Source organism: Rattus rattus, chromosome 2, assembly GCF_011064425.1.
Source record: "Rattus rattus isolate New Zealand chromosome 2, Rrattus_CSIRO_v1, whole genome shotgun sequence".
Classification (NCBI taxonomy): Eukaryota; Metazoa; Chordata; class Mammalia; order Rodentia; family Muridae; genus Rattus; species Rattus rattus.
In genome coordinates, this window is record NC_046155.1 from 180835263 (window position 1) to 180847680 (window position 12418).

A 12418-nucleotide genomic window follows, 5' to 3' on the forward strand; every position below is an offset into this window, starting at 1 on the left:
GCCAAATGCCATCTGGGACCCTGGTGAACAGGGGCTCCCAGAAAGGGAGGCTTAGGTCCTCCTGGTTGCTGTTCTTGCGGAGAGCTCAAAAGCAACACCCACCAGCAAACTTGAGCCTCGGGACCGCAGGTAAGACCAACTTTTCGGCTCCAAGCGACCTGACTGGTGGTCTCAGTACACACAGAGGCAAAATTCCTCTAGGACCAGACACTTTCGGTTTTGAGCTGGATTCCCAACCTCATTGATCCCCGCCCTCAGCTCACTGCTCCCAAACCCCATGGGAAAGAGAGTTCACCACCCAGACAGGTGGGCACTCGTGAGACTGCAGAGTGGAAGAGACCACCAATACTGCCCACCCCTGGCACATAGCTGGCCGAAGAGGAAACTGTATACTGCATCTGGGAACTGGTAGATAGGGGCATAGGACCTGCAGGTCCCCTGCACCCGAGACACCACTAGAAACTGAAGGGACCAGATCAACAGTGCTCTGCACCCAAATCCCGGAAGAGGGAGAGCTAAACCTTCAGAGGGGCAGAAATGCCTGGGAAGCCAGAAGAGACTACACTGCCCACATTTCTGACTCCAGAGGAAAACACCAAACGCCATCTGGGACCCTGGTGCACAGGGGCTCCTGGAAAGGGCAATGAACGTCCTCCTGGTTACTGCCCTCATGGAGAGCTCATAAGCAACACCCCACGAGCAAACTTGAGCCTCTGGACCACAGGTAAGACCACCTTTTCTGCTCCAAGTGCCTGGTGAACTTAGGACACAGGCCCACAGGAACAGCTGAAGAACTGTAGATAGGAAAAACTACACACCCGAGAGCAGAACACTCTGTTTCCATAACTGGCAGAAAAAAAAAAAAACAGGAAAACAGGTCTACAGCACTCCTGACACACAGGCTTACAGGACAGTCTAGCCACTGTCAGAAATAGCAGAACAAAGTAACACCAGAGATAATCTGATGGCGAGAGGCAAGTGCAGGAACCCAAGGAACAGAAACCAAGACTACATGACATCATTGGAGCCCAATTCTCCCACCACAGCAAACACTGAATAGCCAAACACAAAAGAAAAGCAGGATCTAGATTTAAAATCATATTTGATCATAATGCTGGAGGACTTCAAGAAAGACATGAAGATCTCCCTTGGAGAAACACAGGAAAACATAAATAAAGAAGTAGAAGCCTATAGAGACGATTCACAAATATCCATGAAAGAATTCCAAGAAAACACAATCAAACAGGTGAAGGAATTAAAAATGGAAATAGAAGCAATCAAGAAAGAACACAGGGAAACAACCCTGGATATAGAAAACCAAAGGAAGAGACAAGGAGCTGTAGATACAAGCATTACCAACAGAATATAAGAGATAGAAGAGAGAATGTCAGGAGCAGAAGATTCCATATAAATCATCGACACAACTGTCAAAGATAATGTAAAAAGGAAAAAGCTACTGGTCCAAAACATACAGGAAATCCAGGAATCAGTGAGTGTCGGCGCCAGCACCGACACAGTACCGAGAATCGGGCGAAAGCCTACGGGATAAAGAAACACACACACACACATACAGGTTATCGTGTCAAGCCAGGAGAGGAAGAGAGGGAGAGAGAGCAGGAGAGAGAGAGAGAGAGAGAGAGAGAGAGAGAGAGAGAGAGAGAGAGAGAGAACGGAAGAGCAGAAGGAAGAGTGAGAGAGAGGAAGAAGAGTGAGTGTGAGGAGGAATAGTGAGAGACTCCTGTAGCTTTATTCACCACTTATATACCCAAGTCTCCAGGTAGAAAATAACTGGGAAGCACAGTGGGAAACCCTGGCTCGTGACTACCTGGCTCGTGACTTCGGTAACAAAAGACCGACTAGGAGACCTGAATTAATTAGGAAGAAATCCAAGAAGACCAGCCTAAATCTCAAGGATAAAGGCTGAGGAAGTAAAAGACAGAAGTAAATTGACCACCACCCAGGTGTGGTCCAGGTGTGTCAGTTCCACATGCATCAGCCGGGCTCAGCAGAGATCATGCAGTGGAGACACGGGATGTTTAATACTTGGTCTTTTCTTCCTGTGCCGTAAATACATGGGAGAGGCCTCTGTCCAACAACCCCATGACTTCTTAACTGTGGCCATGCAGTTACAAAGCGGCCAGGCCCAAATCCAATATGGCACTACATCTCCCCCGTTATTCTTTTATAAAAGACCATTAGGTGGAAGTAGTGGTCTGAGAGAGATCAGACATGCCTCACAGAGTGCCCAGCTCGGCCATGGCGAGCCACTCTTGCAGATAGGACTGCACCCCAATGGTTAGGAATGAACTTATGCTGTAACACACCATTCTGGGCTATACGTGAGTGTTTATTGGGGGAGAAACTGGGCAGAGGAGCATTTGACTGGCCCGTATGTTTAAATGGGGTGTAGCTACCTCTGTCTTAGGATCGCCCTCTCAGACTCCAGCCTCTCTGTCATAGGACCACCTTGTCGCCCTCAAGGCTCCATGTCTAGATTGGTCAAGGGTCAGAGGAAGTTGCCCGTCGCTGAGGAAAGCTACATTGGATCATCTTCTCATTCCTCTTACTTGAGCCCAGGGGTGAAGGAGCAGGGGCCAGATGGCATTAATTTAAGAGACTGTGGAAGTTGAGCCTCTCCCGATAAGTAGTGGGAACCTCATCTGGTTCTCCTCAGCTGCTACCACCAAGGGCCGTAGTCAAGCCGCTCCTATAATAAAATTTAGAATTCCCAATTGTTAGCAACTACTCCAGAAAGTTCACCCACTGTGCTTGCCTAACAATAGATTGGGGGAGGGTAACTCCAGACACTGCAGACACAATGGCTGCAGCAGTAATGGCTGCTACAATAGCAGCGAAAATGCCAAGGTCTTTCCCAGGACAGTTCAGGATCAGTCATTCTTCTCTGGAACAACCAGCAGGCAATGGAACCGTGTCTGAGATCTGCAGAACCAGGGCAGAGTTCCCCAGTCCACAGCAGCTTCCAGCAAGCAGCAGTGCACAGAGGGTCGGAGCGCAGGCGCGGTGGGACGGACACAATGACTGCAGCAACGCCAGAATTTCTGTGATGACAAAAGATGAGGGGGAATCCTCTGTCTTCCTGTAAGGGCACAGGAATGACTCCAGGAACCCGAACCACAAGAGCTGAATCTTCATGCTCCCAGGATCAGCATGTCTCACCAGACACTCAGGCAGCTGGCACACTCCTGTAGCATCCTGTAGAAAAAACACAAACATTCCCTCTTCCCCATATAAAATACCTGGACAGGATCATGCCAATATGTGGGTCTTTCTATTTCACCTGCGCAGAAGTATGCCTAGTTGTAGGGTGCCATAAACGTTGGCATCCAAATTTTAAAATTGAAATAAAAGGAGCATTATTAGCATTCAGGGATAGCTCCTCCTTTTATTTATTAAAATTGTTAAAATATTATTTATTAAGATAAGTCCTCGAGGATTAAATTGAGGACACTGAGCACTTGTATTTATAAATTGACTTGTATACCAAATTATTGTCTCCAGCATTATTGTTTTTGATATATAAACAATGAGATTTTTTGACTAATTGTTCCTATGAAAGGCCTATAATCTATCTGGTATCATTGTCCTCCCTTGTTAAGGAATCTAGGCAATCCAGTTTGAGTTTTTAAATGGCCTATAAAGGAACAGTACTTAGTGCTCTTAACCACTAAGCCATCTCTCCAGCCCCTCACCAGCTTTATTTGCCTAAACATAAGCATTAATTAGAAATGTCAAATCCTGTAAACAAGGTCCAGATTTAGCCTTATTTAGAAATCCCTGAGTTGGCAGGGTGAGGCTGGGCGTTGAAAGTAAGCAAATGGAGTCTTCCTCTTTTCGTGAGGGTGTGTTATCAACTCCATTACCATTTTCAAAGAGCTGGGTCTATGGTTTTGTTTAGTTGTCTGAGCCAGAGCACTGAAAGGACAGTGAATTGTCAGACATTTCACACTGAAATCATCACTCACTGATTTCAAGTAGAAAACCTGTCTCCAATAAAGCATTAAGTAATTGTAATCAATTGTAAACCACAAGCCACACATTGGATATCAGTATATGAATTGAAAGCTTGATTTTTAACATTTAAAAACAGTGGCTACAGCATGTAATTTAATAGTCTGTGTTGAAGCAGGAGAAACTCAAGAGAATAAACAAGTGATCCAATCATACATGTAGCCTTTTCATTAGATGAACCACCTATAAATACACTAAGCGCATTTTCTATGGGTAGCATGCACAAATTTACAGGAAATACAAAAGCATGCAAAGAGTAAAATTATCAACTTTGCCTGAAAAATTTGTATATGTGATAGGCCAAATATCAGTATTTTGTAATAACCAATTTGATTGCTGTTTGGAATAAGGTATGTTTCACCAGGTTTCTTTTTAAAATATTTCCATGACTCTAGCCTACAATTTTGTACTAATACAACAAAAGCTTTATCTCCAATGAGGATAACAAAGTTAAGTCCTCTGGTAAGGTGAGGTACTTTGGCAATTAACATATTCTTAGAAGCTTAAAATTAGCTTCAAATATTCTTTTCTGGAGTAGTGTAACAGCTACTCCCCAAATATTAAAGCTCATTTTGAGAGCAAAGATTTGTAGTAAAAATTTCCATATACATTGAAAGATTTAAGTTCTAACTTCTTACAATGAAGAAGCAACAAAATTACATAATTCAAGGCTGTTAGCAATCCTCTAAATCTATCTTGAAATGGCAGTTGGAGTAAGCAAACTGGCTGTAATGCTCTCACAAGTTCTAAAACCTCATCAATCCTTCGTAAATCTTGTAACAATCGCTACCTGTTTGATTTTTTCTCAATTATAAATAAGTTTGAGTTAGTCAATGTAACACTGGCAATCCTTAATCAAAATCCTTAAATTCTCCTTGTAACAACAGAGCACAACCACAAGGTCACCTGAGTTCTGAGTATTTGACTAGGCAGCTGTCCTTGGGGCAGTGGAATTAGCATTAAAATACAGATAACTTCAGGGCAAACCACAACTTTGGAAAGCAAAACTCAACCTCCAACAAACTAGTCTCCAAAATCCAGTCTCCAAAACACCGAGTCTGTCCTTCATGCTACAAAGTTTGACTGCCAATTCCTACATATGAACACACGATGGTGCGGTCTCCAGTACCTCAACAAAGAGACATTGCCTTAAATTCTTTTAGAAGCCTGGTTTCTAGATTAAGAGTTCCATAAAAATATTATCTCAATTTAGACCTATTTCCCTAGGTTGGCTCATGCCGCATGTTGTCTAGAATGACTCCATCCAAATTACCAGCTTTATGTCAACTTTCTGTTACCAATATTATACCTTTTTAACCATATCCAATAACGTAAAAGCCAATAGTCCATAACCAAGGCATGTAGAGCATATTTATACATTTAAAACCAATCAGAAACAAAATTGAAGTGGCTACACCTATCTTTAATATTTAGACCAAGCACCATTTTTACTTTTCTAGCTATGATTTTAAGAGAAGCACCTTGTCACCTGATAAGTCTAATAATAAGTCAGGGATTTTTCTAAGAGAAACAGCCATCAGCTCCTGTACCAAAGAAGCTGAGGAGCTGCTGGCGCCTTTAAGATCAGCTCATGTAGACGCTCACCCCCGGGCAACTTCTCCAGCTGACCTATGCTCCTAGCTACAGGTGCAGGGCTCTAAAGACCGATTGAAACTGCTTTTTATTCATTTGTTCCTTTTTTGAAAGGAGTCAAAACTACATCAATGGGTCAATCAACCAGCATTTAAAATTTTAACCTTTTCTTTTAAACATGAAACACAAAACATTTAAACAACAAGAAACAAAAACCACAGACATAAACTGACAGACATGGATAGCTTGGTGCACCAAGGACAGACAATAGACATAGAAGGAAAAAACTAGATGGTGTCCCACCAAAGGGACCCACATATCCTACCTATGGAACCGAGAACCAGAAATAAGCATTACTCCAATAGGAGACAGCAGAGAGGCAGGACGTCTCCTGCTTTCCCTCTGTTCCTAGGAGAGCTCTGAAAAGGTTTTTCTTTCTCCAAAGCATCTGCGGAGAGTCCGGGAGGACTGTTTTTCCCAAACCCATTCTCACTCATTTCTAGGGTGTAAACTATCTCTAGTCAGGGTCCAAAGACTAAAATATAACTCTAACAGAACACATATGCAAAAACACTTTACCGTTACCTTGTCCCTTTTTTATGACAAGTTTTACTCAGGCTAGCCCAAATCATCCAGGCCTTTTCTGGCCCATCTTACCTCCAATCCGTCACTTCTCCTATGCCCGCCGGGCTCCAGGGACGTCCCGTAGGTGGTACCCCCTTTCTTCTCCGATCTCGGTGGGACCTCCATTTATCGGCGCCAGCACCGACACAGTACCGAGAATCGGGCGAAAGCCTACGGGATAAAGAAACACACACACACATACAGGTTATCGTGTCAAGCCAGGAGAGGAAGAGAGGAAGAGAGGGAGAGAGAGCAGAAGAGAGAGAGAGAGAGAGAGAGAGAGAGAGAGAGAGAGAGAGAGAAAGAACGGAAGAGCAGAAGGAAGAGTGAGAGTGAGGAAGAAGAGTGAGAGACTCCTGTAGCTTTATTCACCACTTATATACCCAAGTCTCCAGGTAGAAAATAACTGGGAAGCACAGTGGGAAACCCTGGCTCGTGACTACCTGGCTTGTGACTTCGGTAACAAAAGACCGACTAGGAGACCTGAATTAATTAGGGAGAAATCCGAGAAGACCAGCCTAAATCTCAAGGATAAAGGCTGAGGAAGTAAAAGGCAGAAGTAAATTGACCACCACCCAGGTGTAGTCCAGGTGTGTCAGTTCCACATGCATCAGCCGGGCTCAGCAGAGATCATGCAGTGGAGACACGGGGTGTTTAATACTTGGTCTTTTCTTCCTGTGCCGTAAATACATGGGAGAGGCCTCTGTCCAACAATCCCATGACTTCTTAACTGTGGCCATGCAGTTACAAAGCGGCCAGGCCCAAATCCAATATGGCACTACAAGTGAGAAGATCAAACCTAAGGATAAAAGGTATAGAAGAGAGTAAAGACACCCAGCTCAAAGGACCAGTAAATATCTTCAACAAAATCATAGAAGAAAACTTCCCTAACCTAAAGAAAGAGATGCGCAGAAACACACAAGAAGCCTACTGAACTCCAAATGGATTAGACAAGAAAAGAAACTCCTCCTGTCACATAATAGTCAAAACACCAAATGAACAAAATAAAGAAAGAATATTAAAAGTAGTAAGGGAAAAAGGTCAAGTAACATATAAAGGCAGACCTATCAGAATCACACCAGACTTCTTGACAGAAGATCCTGGACAGATATCATACAGACCCTAAGAGAACACAAATGCCAGCCCAGGTTACTGTGTCCTGAAAAACTCTCAATTAACATAAATGGAGAGACCAAGATATTCCATGACAAAACCAAATTTACACAATATCTTTCTACAAATCCAGCACTACAAAGAATAATAAATGGTAAAGCCCAACATAAGGAGTCAAGCTACACCCTAGAAAAAGCAAGAAACTAATCGTCTTAGGGCAACAAAACAAAGAGAAGAAAAGCACATAAACATAACCTCACATCCAAATATGAATATAACAGGAAGCAATAATCACTATTCCTTAATATCTCTCAACATCAATGGCCTCAACTCCACAATAAAAAGACATAGATTAACAAACTGGATATGCAATGAGGACACTGCATTCTGCTGCCTACAGGGAACACACCTCAGAGACAAAGACAGACACTACCTCAGAGTGAAAGGCTGGAAAACAACTTTCCAAGCAAATGGTCGGAAGAAGCAAGCTGGAGTAGCCATTCTAATATCAAATAAAATCAATTTTCAACTAAAATTCATCAAAAAAGATAAGAAAGGACACTTCATATTCATCGAGGAAAAATCCACCAAGATGAACTCTCAATCCTAAATATCTATGCCCCAAATACAAGGGCACCTACATACGTAAAAGAAACCTTACTAAAGCTCAAAACACACATTGCTCCTCACACGATAATAGTAGGAGATTTCAACACCCCACTCTCATCAATGGACAGATCATGGAAACAGAAATTAAACAAAGACGTAGACAGACTAAGAGAAGTCATGAGCCAAATGGACTTAACAGATATTTATAGAACATTCTATCCTAAAGCAAAAGGATATACCTTGTTCTCAGCTCCTCATGGTACTTTCTCCAAAATTGACCATATAATTGGTCAAAAAAACAGGCCTCAACAGATAAAGAAAGATAGAAATAATCCTATGCATCCTATCAGACCACCACGGCCTAAAGCTGGTCTTCAATAACAAAACGGGACAAATGCCCACATATACATGGAAGTTGAACAATGCTCTACACAATGATAACCTGGTCAAGGAAGAAATAAAGAAAGAAATTAAAGACTTCATAGAATTTAATGAAAATGAAGGTACAACATACCCAAACTTATGGGACACAATGAAAGCTGTGCTAAGAGGAAGACTCATATCTCTGTGTGCCTGCAGAAAGAAATAGGAGAAAGCCTATGTCAGCAGCTTGACAGCACACCTAAAAGCTCTAGAACAAAAATAAGCAAATACACCCAGGAGGAGTAGAAGGCAGGAAATAATCAAACTCAGAGCCGAAATCAACCAAGTAGAAACAAAAAGGACCATAGAAAGAATCAACAGAACCAAAAGTTGGTTCTTTGAGAAAATCAACAAGATAGATAAACCCTTAGCCAGACTAACGAGAGGACACAGAGAGTGTGTCCAAATTAACAAAATCAGAAATAAAAGGGAGACATAACTGCAGAATCAGAGGAAATTCAAAAAATCATCAGATCATACTACAAAAGCCTATATTCGACAAAACTTGAAAATCTGCAGGAAATGGACAATTTCCTAGACAGATACCAGGTACTGAAGTTAAATCAGGAACAAATAAACCATTTAAACAACCCCATAACTCATAACAAAATAGAAGCAGTCATTAAGGGTCTCCCAACCAAAAAGAGCCCAGGTCCAGATGGGTTTAGTGCAGGATTCTATCAGACCTTCATAGAAGACCTCATACCAATATTATCCAAACTATTCCACACAATTGAAACAGATGGAGGACTACCGAATTCCTTCTATGAAGCCACAATTACTCTTATACCTAAACCACACAAAGACCCAACAAAGAAAGAGAACTTCAGACCTATTTCCCTTATGATTATCGACGCAAAAATACTCAATAAAATTCTGGCAAACCGAATCCAAGAGCACACCAAAACAATCATTCACCATGATCAAATAGGCTTCATCCCAGGCATGCAGGAATGGTTTAATATACGGAAAACCATCAATGTGATCCATTATATAAACAAACTGAAAGAACAAAACCACATGATCATTTCATTAGATGCTGAGAAAGCATTTGACAAAATTCAACACCCCTTTATGATAAAAGTCCTGGAAAGAATAGGAATTCAAGGCCTATACCTAACATATTAAAAGCCGTATACAGCAAACCAGTTGCTAACATTAAACTAAATGGAGAGAAACTTGAAGCAATCCCACTAAAATCAGGGACTATACAAGACTGCCCACTGTCTCCCTACTTATTCAATATAGTTCTTGAAGTTCTAGCCAGAGCAATCAGACAACAAAAGGAGGTCAAGGGGATACAGACTGGTAAAGAAGAAGTCAAAATATCACTATTTGCAGATGATATGATAGTATATTTAAGTGATCCCAAAAGTTCCACCAGAGAACTACTAAAGTTGATAAACAACTTCAGCAAACTGGCTGGGTATAAAATTAACTCAAATAAATCAGTAGCCTTCCTCTACACAAAAGAGAAACAAGTCGAGAAAGAAATTAGGAAATGACACCTTCATAATAGACCCAAATAATAAAGTACTCGTGTGACTTTAACCAAGCAAGTAAAAGATCTGTACAATAAGAACTTCAAGACTCTGAAGAAAGAAATGAAGAAGACCTCAGAAGATGGAAAGATCTCCCATGCTCATGGATTAGCAGGATTAATATAGTAAAATGGCCATTCTACCAAAAAGCTTATCTACAGATTCAATGCAATCCCCATCAAAATACCAATCCAATTCTTCAAAGAGTTAGACAGAACAATTTGCAAATTCATCTGAATAACAAAAAAAACCCAGGATAGCTAAAACCATCCTCAACAATAAAAGGATTTCAGGGGGAATCACTATCCCTGAACTCAAGCAGTATTACAGAGCAATAGTGATAAAAACTGCATGATATTGGTACAGAGACAGACAGATAGACCAATGGAACAGAATTGAAGACCCAGAAATGAACCCACACACCTATGGGCACTTGATTTTTGACAAAGGAGCCAAAACCATCAAATGGAAAAAAGATAGCATTTTCAGCAAATGGTGCTGTTTCAACTGGAGGTCAACATGTAGAAGAATGCAGATCGATCCATGCTTATCACCCTGTACAAAGCTTAAGTCCAAGTGGATCAAGTACCTCCACATCAAACCAGATACACTCAAACTAATAGAAGAAAAACTAGGAAGCATCTGGAACACATGGGCACTGGAAAAATTTCCTGAACAAAACACCAATGGCTTATGCTCTAAGATCAAGAATCACAAATGGGATCTCATAAAACTGCAAAGCTTCTGTAAGGCAAAGGACACTGTGGTTAGGACAAACGGCAACCAACAGATTGGGAAAAGATCTTTACCAATCCTACAACAGATAGAGGCCTTATATCCAAAAAATATACAAAGATCTCAAGAAGTTAGACCACAGGGAGACAAATAACCCTATTAAAAAGTGGGGTTCAGAGCTAAACAAAGAATTCACAGCTGAGGAATGCCGAATGACTGAGAAACACCTAAAGAAATGTTCAACATCTTTAGTCATGAGGCAAATGCAAATCAAAACAACCCTGAGATTTCACCTCACACCAGTGAGAATGGCTAAGATCAAAAACGCAGGTGACAGCAGATGCTGGCAAGAATGTGGAGAAAGAGGAACAGTTCTCCATTGTTTCTGGGATTGCAGACTGGTGCAACCATTCTGGGAAGTTAGTCTAGAGGTTCCTCAGAAAATTGGACATTGAACTGCCCGAGGATCCAGCTATACCTCTCTTGGGCATATACCCAAAAGATGCCCCAACATATAAAAAAGACACGTGCTCCACTATGTTCATAGCAGCCTTATTTATAATAGCCAGAAGCTGGAAAGAACCCAGATGCCCTTCAACAGAGGAATGGACACAGAAAATGTGGTACATCTACACAATGGAATATTACTCAGCTATCAAAAACAATGACTTTATGAAATTCGTAGGCAAATGGTTGGAACTGGAAAATATCATCCTGAGTGAGGTAACCCAATTGCAGAAAAACACACATGGTATGCACTCATTGATAAGTGGATAGCCCAAATGCTTGAATTACCCTAGATGCCTAGAACAAATGAAACTCAAGACGATGATCAAAATGTGAATGCTTCCTCCTTCTTTAAAAGGGGAACAAGAATACCCTTGGCAGGAAATAGAGAGGCAAAGATTAAAACAGCCACAGAAGGAGCCTGCCCCACATGGCCCATACATATACAGCCATCCAATTAGACAAGATGGATGAAGCAAAGAAGTGCAGGCCGACAGGAGCCGGATGTAGATCGCTCCTGAGAGACACAGCCAGAATCAGCAAATACAGAGGCGAATGCCAGCAGCAAACCACTGAATTGAGAATGGGACCCCCGTTGAAGGAATCAGACAAAGAACTGGAAGAGCTTGAAGGAGCTTGAGACCCCATATGAACAACAATGCCAAGCAACCAGAGCTTCCAGGGACTAAGCCACTACCTAAAGACTATACATGGACTGACCCTGGACTCTGACCTCATAGGTAGCAATGAATATTCTAGTAAGATCACCAGTGGAAGGGGAAGCCCTTGGTCCTGCTAAGACTGAACCCCCAGTGAACTAGATTGTTGGGGGGAGAGGGGCAGTGGGGGAGGATGGGGAGGGGAACACCCATAAAGAAGGGGAGGGGGAGGGATTAGGGGGATGTTTGCCCGGAAACCAGAAAAGGGAATAATACTCGAAATGTATATAAGAAATACTCAAGTTAATAAAAAAAAATCAGAAAAAAAATTCTTTGTTTAGCTCTTTACCCCATTTTTGCTGGGGAATTTTGTAGTAACTGCCTCTATTTCCTCAAGTTTGCCTGATTTCGTTTAACTTTTGTAGGTTCTATATGTCTAGAAAAATATCTATTTCATCTAGACTTTTTAGTTTTGTTGATGATAGGCTTTTGTAATAGGTTCTGAAGATTTTTTTTAATTTCCTCAGTTTCTGTTATTATGTTTTCCTTTCTCATTTCTGATTTTGTTAATCTGGATACTGTCTC